The sequence below is a fragment of the Muscardinus avellanarius genome (genome assembly GCF_963383645.1).
Source record: "Muscardinus avellanarius genome assembly, chromosome: 17".
Taxonomy (NCBI): Eukaryota; Metazoa; Chordata; class Mammalia; order Rodentia; family Gliridae; genus Muscardinus; species Muscardinus avellanarius.
Window position 1 is genome coordinate 4,602,473 of NC_137803.1, and position 10,899 is coordinate 4,613,371.

The following is a 10,899-nucleotide window of genomic DNA, read 5'->3' on the forward strand; positions in this document are numbered from 1 at the left end:
TCTGTAGTAGACTAATAGAATTCAAAATTATTTCCAAAATATGACAAATAATTTATTCTAATATTCTCTCTCTCTCTATCTATATTTAAAGATATATATATGTATATATATATATATATATTTAAAGGTATATATATATATTTAAAGGTATATATATATTTAAAGGTATATATATATATAATATATATAATATATATATTATATATATATATTTCTGAAGGGTTGCTTTTAAATGTGCATTTCACAGAATATTTTATAAAGATAGCCTCATTTTACCTTTAAAAAGGTTTTGCCGGCTCAGAGTCATCATCATTCTTGATATACAAATAAATCAAGGCCCAGTAACTCACAAAATTTACACAACATTTTAGAGTAAGTCAAATTCAGGAAGACATTATGCAACAAATCTGAGCCATATAAATAAATATTAGTTTATTAAAATCACAACACCTTATGTTTTATAATTCTGCATTTTAATCAGTTATAAGACTGATTCTTTTTTTCTTTGGTGGTTGGGGGTTCCTGGAAACCCTTCTACCTCCGGGCTACACTTCCAGACCCATTTTTAAATTTTTTTTTATTTGGAAACAGGGTCTCTTAAGCCAGCGAGGCTGGCTACAAACCTGTGCGATCCTCCTGTCTCTGCCTCCCAAGCGCAGGGATTACAAGCGTGCGCCACCATGCCCGGCTTATAAGACTGATTCTAAATTTAGGTTTTTTTCTAGTTGGGCTGATGCCATAAATCATACATTTTCAAATCTATAATTTATTTTCCAACCTCACTATAAAACTCTATTGTTTCCCATACCTACCTAAAGCTATTGCTGTTTTGGCAAAGGTAGGGGACATAAAATGAACCAAATTACTTTGGTACCACAGTAATGACCATAAATTAACTTTTATAAATAAATATTATCTTAAAAATTATAACTGGTATTTAAAACTTTTCTAATACACATGGAAAGAGAATGATGTTTGTCAAAGGCTCTTCTAGTGGAAGTCAGCCAAAGAAAAATACCAGCTTGGATTGTTTGATATGCAGTGTGTATACCAGCACTCTAGCTTCTAAAAATGTTCTTTCACCTGCCCACACTGAGTCCTCCGAGCTCCACAGAGTGCCTGGGGTCTCGGGCAGAGCCACCCGCTGCTGTGTGGCCAGTTCCTCCACCAGGCAGAGACAGAGAAGGCTACTTTGGGGGTGGTGTTTGTATCTCTTTCATTCCGGTCACCCTGCTTAGTTCTCTGCGAGGATGCTTTTCCTCATGTTATTTTAAATATATCCCTTTCTGTCTCCTGTGGCTTTTAGTAGAAAAATGTTCACAGCCATTGAGATACCACAGAATTCCTGGGAAAAAAAAACATGCTGAAATTTTGGCCAGGGGGAACAAGAAAATTATGGGATTTTTTTTTAAAGGAAAAATTTTTCTCAGAGTAGGGTCTTCTGATTGATGCTTTGCACAAGAATCCTCTAGGAGCAGGTGAGGAGTCTTTCTCCTTACCAGGGTCGCTTTCTTTTTTATACCCATATTTGAGAGTAAATGCTATAGGACAGTGTCCCTAATCAGTTTTTAAAATCATGTTTCATTTTATTGTGCATTCTGAAAGATTTGCAGGTGGTGTGCATGTCAGACTGTACGGCTATGCTAAAAAATCCTGAAAGACAGGTGCATAGATTTAACATTAAGTAAGATTCATAAATTCTGAAAACACTGCCAACAACATTGTAGAGCTTTGTGTGTTTATGTGTATGTGTGTGTGTGTGCACGTGTGCTTGTGTGTGTGTGTATGTGTGCGTGTGTATTGAGTATTGAACCTAGGGCCATTCTACCTCTGAGCTGTACCTCCAGCCTTATTTTATATTTTTATTTTGAAACAAGGAATTGATTGGTGAGGGTCTCACTACTTGCTGAGGCTGTCCTCAAACTTGTGATCCTCTTGTCTCAGGCTCCTAAGTACTGGGATTACAGGCATGGACCACCACAATCCACTGATGTTGTGGAGTTTTGTCTTCAGGCTCCACGTGGTTATTGTGACGGCTCATACAGTTCAAGGCAGAGCATATGCCAGGGCTCAATCATCGTGAATACTCGTGTGTCAGCACATGTTTGCATTGGTGATACTAATTTTGGGTTGACTCTGATATGATCTGAAAAGGACAAGAGAGAATACTAAGGTTAACCTCCCTGTGGAGCTTATGAAGGTTCTCATTCAAAGTAGTGGATCAGCCAGGTATGGTGGCACATGCCTCTAAGTCCGGTACTCAGGAGGCTGAGACAGGGGGATCCTAGGTTCAAAACCAGCCTCTTCAATTTAGTGAGACTCTCAGGAACCTTGGGAGAACTTGTCTCATGACAAAAAATTAAAAATGGCTGGGTGTATACTTTGAATATAGAATGCCTCTGGGTTCAATATCTGGTACCACAAAACAAACAAAACAACAACAACAACCAAAGTAGTGGATCGCTCTGTCTTTTCTAGTTGGCACCGTCCCTGATAACCACACCAAGCGCTGTGTACCTGCGTACTCCTTATCAGGATACACTTGATTATGATGAATAATTACAATACACCAATATGAGTATACTGAAAGTAATACAACCATTTAATAACACTAAAAATGAAAAAACAATGTTTGCCCAGGTGAGTGTGGTGGTTCACACCTATAGTCCCAGTCATTACTTGGAAGGATAGGACAGGAGGACTGCAGGTTCAAGCCAGCTTCAGCAAGATTCTGTTTCCAAATGTTCAAATAACAACTAAAAAGCTATGGGTGTGCAGCTCTGATGTAGAATGCCCATGCCCCGGAGTTCATTCCCTGGTAACATCCACACAACCACACACACACACACACACACACACACACAACCACAACCGTGAACAATGCCTGGATATTTGGAGGGATACCAGGCCCCGCGGCATCACTCTGGCTGCAATCTTCACCTGTGCTTCCTGGAGGACCTCAGTCCTGCATGGACAGCTTAGTCTTAGTATTTAGTCTTGTCTCCCATGGTTTGTTTTTAATATTCTTCTATAATAAATTACTTTGTAGGGATCAGTTTGGTTGACAGGAGGTCATACAATCTCTCCAATCCTTTTAAGTGGTTAGATCTGAATCTTAAACTTTAAGTAAAAAGACACACATAGCCACGAGCCAGTGAGGGACAGCTTGCCCTGGGCATTAGCGTTCTTCTCTGGGGATCTCCCGCCACAGCTCACGGGAGCCGGCTGCATGCAGTGTTGGCCTGTGTTTCCTGGGACAATGAGACCTGGTGGGTGTCTAAGCTTTGAGGTGAAACACACAAGAGGTTTGCTGTTAATGTTCATGGCTTAGGAGTTCACCTTGGGCTTTCTGAACTGTATAGCATTCACACTCAGGAGTCCACCAGAGATCAGATCAAAAACATAACTGGATTGGCCATGCCTATATCACTGTGTTGAAACCACTAAAAGAGGAGTGCTTGAGGTGCCTGAAGAAAATGAGGGTTTAAGCGGTGCTCTCTGAGCAAGCTGGAGAGATCATAACAGAACACACGCACAAGATGGAAGCCATGCGCTCTCTTTCTTCAGCCACGAGAAGTCCAGTATCGTTTCTCTGGTTAGCTTGGAGCAGTGAACTGAGGTGCATTTAAAGTAAAATTCTGCAACATGCTTGGGCTCCTCGTGCATCTGAAGCCAGTGGCGCTGCATTGGGATTTATTTATTTATTTTTTAATTAAAATGTTTCCTATGTGGTAGGAACTTCCCGTTAAGTAGGGAACTACTATATTGAAGAGAACAAGACAGATGTTTTATTAAATCTACAGAAAGAGCTATAAACTCCTTTTGATTGCTCTTTCAAAGACTATTATCTAGTTTTTTGGAAGTGAGCAGATTGTAAAATATAATATGCCCATAGGAATAATGCAGAAGGTTTTACTTATTTTTTTCTGTGATTTCAAAGGCAGAAAAAAATTATGAAAAGGGTCCTCAATGGTAAAAATAAAATAAAGGACTATATGACTATCAAGCATCTATCTGTATGTATACATATGCATTTATATATATTACATGTATTATTATATGTACGTATCTATACATATACTATAATATATACATATCTCTATATACATACATAGAGATAATACTGTAGGCAAAGATATATACTTCTATTACAAATGATAACTTATAAAATGCAAGCCAACATTTTGCATAGATAAGCTATTTTAATGATGCAAATTGTGTAATATATATGCAAACTTTTCTGTACTTAAATTGGATGTTTAAATAGGTAACAAATTTACCACCTTGTGACGCATCTAAATTCCTATTATAAAATATATTCCTATCTTCATTCATGGCAATTTTCATGCTAATTAGCACTTTTGCATTTTCTCAATGTGCATAAATTAACATAAATATTAGGCTATATGTCTAGGCTATATGTGAAAATATTTTACAAGTTAAAAAATTTGCAGAGTTTAGCCGGGCGTGGTGGCAACGCTTGTAATCTCCGCGCTTGGGAGGTGGAGACAGGAGGATCTCACTGGCTTAAGAGACCCTGTTTCCAAATAAAAATATAACATAGGTCTGAGAGTGTATCCCGGAAGTAGAAGGGCTTCCAGGAACCCCAGTACCACCAAAAAAATAAAAAATAATAATAATTTGCAGAATTTAGTATGGAAGGAAGGAATGTTTGTTATTTATAAAATAATTTCTGTAATAATGTTTTATTGCATAAATTATGTTTACTTAATAAGCTGTTGGCTAAAATTATTTATTTAATTTTTTGTGGTCCTAAAGACAAAACCCAGGGGCATTCTATATCTGACCTATACCTCCAGCCCTTTTTTTAAATTGAAACATGGTCTAGCTAATTTACTGAGAGTTTTAATATATTGTTGAGGCTTCCACCAACCCATGATCATCCTATCTCAGTCTCCCAAATACTGAGATTGCAGACCCGCGGCACCATGCCTGGCTTGGCTAAAGTAATTTATCGGTAGATTAGTAGTAGTTTATTAACAGTCTTTGGACATTGATTACAACATACTAAACTGTAAATCTTCTATACTTTTGAAATTTCTTTAAAGTAATATGCTGAGCACATTCCTTTACAATTTGACCATTTGTATAAATATAATATCATATATAAAAATCTAGACCTTCATATTTCTTAGAGGCTGCAAAAATGACAAGATCTATGTAGGTGTCTAGTGAAAACTTTCAGTTACCACTGGCGACAAAAGGGCTTAGGGGTGCAAGCTTGCTCTGGAGGAAATACACTGGTGACATTGAGACACATTATCCTGCCTGCCTCCAGGTTGTTTCCTGTTCAGAGCAGACTTGAAACCCTGAAAAGCTCACCCTTATCTTAGCGGAAGCTATTTTTTCCTTGGAAGGATATTCAAGGTGTACCTGAAATTTGGCAAGAGATTACTGTAAGAACACAAAAGAGAAGCATAGATATTTTACCCAGTGTAGAAGCTGGTGGTTTCTGAGATATTCTTATCCTTCATTCCCCTTGTGTGTCTCAGGGAAAGACTTAGCACAGATGAGATTTCTACTGTGGCTCTTGCAGGTCTGAGATTAGGCTGGAGTCACAGCCACCTCAGCTGCTACCTAACATTTTCATTATTCTAGGAAAGTCATAATTTGTAGGGTATTGCCAAGAATTGACAATCTAGCATCATATCCATTTCTAATGTTATATATATATATATATATATATATATATATATGTTTTTACTTGTAATTTACATATCCTTGTGTTTTATAGTCACTGTGTATATTCTACACAAATACTTGCCTTCTTTCCTGAGACTTTTTGAGGGTGTACTTAACATGAATTTTGTAGCAAGAGCGTTCAAGGTTTTCTTAGAATTAAGGATATCAGGCTAGAGAAGGAAACTAGTATGTGATACAGTATTCTGCAATTCTATTACCTATTTATGTCTAACATTAACTCTCAGAAGTAGATCCATTTATCTTTGTTTTTACAAATTAGGAGACAGAGGTCCCAAGCAGTAAATATAACAGAAGCAAGCTCTCAGAGCTAATACACAGCAGTATTGGAGCTAAAACTAGGATTCTTTTACTTCAAGTTCTGAGGTTTGATTATCCCTTTTAACTGATTGCTCAAGAAGTTAAAATTCATTTAGAACATAACTGTAGTGTATTTAGTCTTTGTATGCATGTGTTTGGTGCTGGGATTGAATCCAGGAGGATTTTCTCTCCCCGACGCTAGTTTATTTTTTATTTGGAAACAGAGTCTCCGTAAGTTGCTGAGTTTCTTGCTAATTGGCCGAGGCTGGCCTCGAGCTTGTGCTATTCCTGTCTCAGCCTCCCAACCTAATTATTTTCATAAGCCTGTTTCTTGCTACTAGAAATTTCTAAATTCCTAAGTTTTGAGTGTGAACAAAGATGCTAACTGTGCATTGTGGCAAGAATTTTTGCTAAGTTCTGCCCTATTATTGTCTGTCATAGTGGTGGCTGTGTGTACCTGTATCAATTTTCTTTGAAATGAAAACAAGTCCTGTATTGCCCTCCTCCAGATGTCACACGTACATTTTTTTACTAGTTCTGGTGTGTATGAGTTTGCTCAGGTAACCTTTTCCAATATAAACATCCAGCTAGATGACACGCTTGGCGCTGAGCAATCAGTAGAGGCAGGAGTGATCTGATTGTGACATTGCCTTTGCAAGCAGATGCTCTATTCTCTGCAGGTATAATAAGGTGATTGATAGATCAGCTGCAGTGTGGCACCTTTTCTGTTTAGCTTGCTACCTGATAAATAAGAAGAGGTGCATTGGAAGGGCTATTATTTATTTATACTTATGCACAATGCATGAATCCTGGAGATAGACGCTTGTTTTTGCTTAAATGAGACAAAGGAATGATGTCTAATTCTAGATACAATTCCAGTGCAAATCTCAGATGCTCTTAAGCAGAATTTTGCTATACAGTCAGCACCTAATGCATGACTTAAGGTCTGCAACTGAGAAACTAGAAAAATGACATTGAGAAATCAATATTTTTTGCAAGGCAGCCAATCAAAGACAAAATATTGAATTGGGTGATAAAATAGCTCATGCACCTTCCTATATGTTTACTTTTAAAGAGAAATCATCCCATTCTTCTAAAAAAGTATTTCTGATTTTTAGACACTGGTATGACACACTTGAAGTCAGTGGTAAATCAGCCTTTCTGTTACTAGAAAGGGTAAACAGGAAAACACACTGGGGGTGACAGCAATCTTGGGAAAGAATACAACACTGAGATCAGAAGTTCAAGTTCTAATCAAAGCCTGCAGGATTACTAACTTCTCTGAAACTTACCTTCTGTGTGTGAAACCTTTATAATATAAAATATGGTCATTAGAGGAGTGAGTTCTGGCTATTGAATATAAAGTGGTAGGTTAATCATGTGTGCAAGAAAGGAATAAACCTGTATAAAATTCTCAAAGACAACAAGTCACAGAGCTCTGTAAAGGGACTGAAGCCAGACAGCAAATTGATAATCTTCTTTGTAAACTGTATTTCCACTAGAAGCAATGGCTCAGTATTCACTGATTCAGTGTTTGCAATGACATTGTAAAGCATAACTACCATAAATAAAAAGAAGAGAAAAATTTGTGTGTGTATAATTTCTTCTTTATTTTCTTCACTTCTTTAAGAGATATATGACTTTTTAGAAGCAATACTATGAGGAGTGTTTAGTATTCATACTATTGTGAAATTATCTGAAAATTAACAAATAATTCTCACAGTCACATGAAAGAATACACTTTTAGTAATAAACAGAATGGGAAAAAGGCATAAATCATATTGCATTAAAAACCAGAAATCTTTATGTAGAGAAATTCAGGAAGGTTTTAGGAATCGCAAAGGCTCACCATGTTCACACATTGGAAAAGTGTACTTAAAACATCTCAAACTCATCTATAGATTTATGGCATTCTTGAAAAATCCTAGCAAGTGTTTTCTCCTAGAAATTGACAAGGTGACTATGAAGTTTACAGGAAAATGCAAAGAATCTCAAATTTTAATAAAAGAAAATTTAAAAATAACAAAATCGGGGCTATTACCTGACCTGATTTCACTCTTAATCTGTAACAATCAAGACAACATCTTTCTACCAATTATCATAGTCAGATGTCTTAATTAACATCTGGGTTATTTGTGAGTTGTTGAGCTTTACTTCCTTTTGAAAATAAGCTCAAAGTAGACATAGAGTAAATTTATGGGAATAAACTAATAAATTGGTGTCAGTATCTTAGTCCATTTTGTTTGCAAATGAGAAAAGGTCTTTTGGGTTTATGGTTTTGGTAATGGAAAAGTCCGATCAGCCTGTTACTGCATCTGGCTGCCTCACAGCAGGGCAGAGGAGCTCTGTAATCCTTTATTTTATCCTTCAGAAAGGGTCCTCACAGAAGGGACAGGAGCTAGGACTCACCCTACCCTCGGTTTAAGCGTGGAGAAACATGGGGCCAGCTCCTAGAGATCAAAGAGCTGCAGGAAAGAGATGTGAGCAGGTGCGTCTTGTGTGGCAATGTTATGAAGAAGAAAACCATGTTTTTATTGGATAATCTTCTTCAAAATCTTTTTGTCAATAACTAGCTTTTAAATTGAGGATTTGTTTAACTAAGCTGCTACTTATGATTAAACAAACTAGATATCTACTAGGAAGCCTGAGATCATGTAGTATAGGCAGACACATTTTGTGAGTATCAAAACTCTTGACCACGTACCTGATAGTCACCCAGAATGCTGCTCACCTTAGTTTTATAAAACTATATGCAAAGCAGATGACTCTCAATACTGTTCAGGTAGGTTTCAAATGGGTACATAGAGAAAAATATGCGTGGCTGAAAAATGTTGGTAAATTTGAAAATAGTAAACCTGGTGCTGACTTTGTTTAATTACCAAATCACCACCCATTAAGCTGTGAAGCAGTTTCTCCCCTCCACAGAGGCCATGCCTCGTGACTGCATCAGAAGAGAAGCCTCTCTCCGCCACTCTCCAACCTTCTACTGTCCTCGACTTTCCATAGCTTTTAATTTTTTAGAGTATTGACCCCGAAGCCAACACCGTAACTTTCATCTGCCTTTGCCACACTTTTTGATCACTTATTTTATTAGGCTGATTGTATTCCTGTCAGAGTTTCAATCCGGGTCACGACAGGTTAAAGGAGATGGACTCCCAGGTCTTTCTTTCAATATTTTCCTATTTTAATTAATATTAAGGCTTAAGAGTGGAGTGAAGTGATTTCCATAGTTGTTCTAAAATGTATAGTCCATCAATGTTGTTTAGTTTAAGAGGCACTTAACCATACCCAGAAAAACCTTCCACTGATTAATGTTTTTTTCAGAGCTACAAGAAATGTATTAGGTAGTTTGTTTCTTTCTTTATTTATTGTGAAACTGGGAATTGAACCTGGTGTGTGTGTGTGTGTGTGTGTGTGTGTGTGTTCTGCCTCTGAGCTATACTTCTAGCCAAATTTTATTTATTTATTTATTTTTATTTTGAAATAGGGTCATGTTAAGTTGCGAGTCGGTCCCTGGACCTGTGATCCTTCTGTCTCAGCCTCCCAAGTCTGCCCTGTCACATCTAGCTTCTATCATACAGTTTTAACATATTTATACACTGTCATAATTTTAATCTTTTCTCTATTGGGCTCTTAGATCAATTGTAATTGGAGTCTTAAAGACCGAAACTATTGGCAGTTTATTATCTACTTCTGTAAAACTCTTAGGTTTGATTTAATATGTGAGCAAAAACCCTACATTCAGTTTTAAAATATTGTCCTTTATACCTCGCGTATATGGTTATTGATTTTACCCACTGGTATGATCTATATCTTGCATTTGACTTAAGGCTGTAGAATAAAGAGAAATAATACCCCATAAATAATTTGAAGGTCAAATTTCATCCCAAACATAAAATATATTTTATTTTGTTTGCTTTTTATTTGTAACCTGACCATAACTTTAAAGAGAATTAAGGCAGATATAGTTTTTTCAGAAGCGATATATACACATATGCATATGTATAAATATTTACTTAAAATACATAAACCTTCATACTTTATTAGAGTATTCAAATGTTTAATGTATATGCATATATATTATATACATTATATCTTATATATTATAATTCTTTTTGTGCTACTGGGAATTGAACCCAAAGGGATTCTAACTCCAACCTACACCCCAGCCTATTTTTTTATTCTTTATTTTGAAACAGGATCTTGCTAAGTTGAGGAGGGCCTCACTAAGTAGCTGAGGCTTGGTCTCAACCTGCGGTCCTCCTCTCTCAGCCTCCCAAGTACTAGGATTACTAGGATGTGCCACCACTTGTGGCTTCCTCATGATATTTGAATGACTTTACGACTAGGTATATTGTGAGACTATAAAAGCAACAGCAATACCTAAATATCTGTCTAAAGAAACGTGCTGGCTTCTGTAGGGTCAGTGGTGAAGAGGACTGAATTCTGGAAACAACAACGATGACAAGTCCAAGGTGTGACTTCGACCTAGGTTTTGCCTGGATCCAGACCTCCTGTTCAACATTTCTATTATCAGACAAAATTAATGTGCTGTTCTTTGGTTATCTGTAGGTATTATACATCATAAAGCGCTGTAGCTTACCATCTGATTTTAGCATGGTAAAGAAGAAATTGTGATCTTGCATTCTTTTAACTAGACCCTGGACGTTTTAAAATCATTCTGTTTAGTCTTTGCTTTGCTTTCATTCCTTTAGGCAATTAAACATTTTATGTGTCATGCCACAAAAGGAGTTTCCAGATCAAAAGGTCTTTTTGATGTTTCCGAGTCTCACTCCTCTCTTGGGACAATTTCATGATGGTTTATGTATGGGACAGAGCTTGGAGTAGGAGGAGGAATAAGAATTGGTGCCCACATCT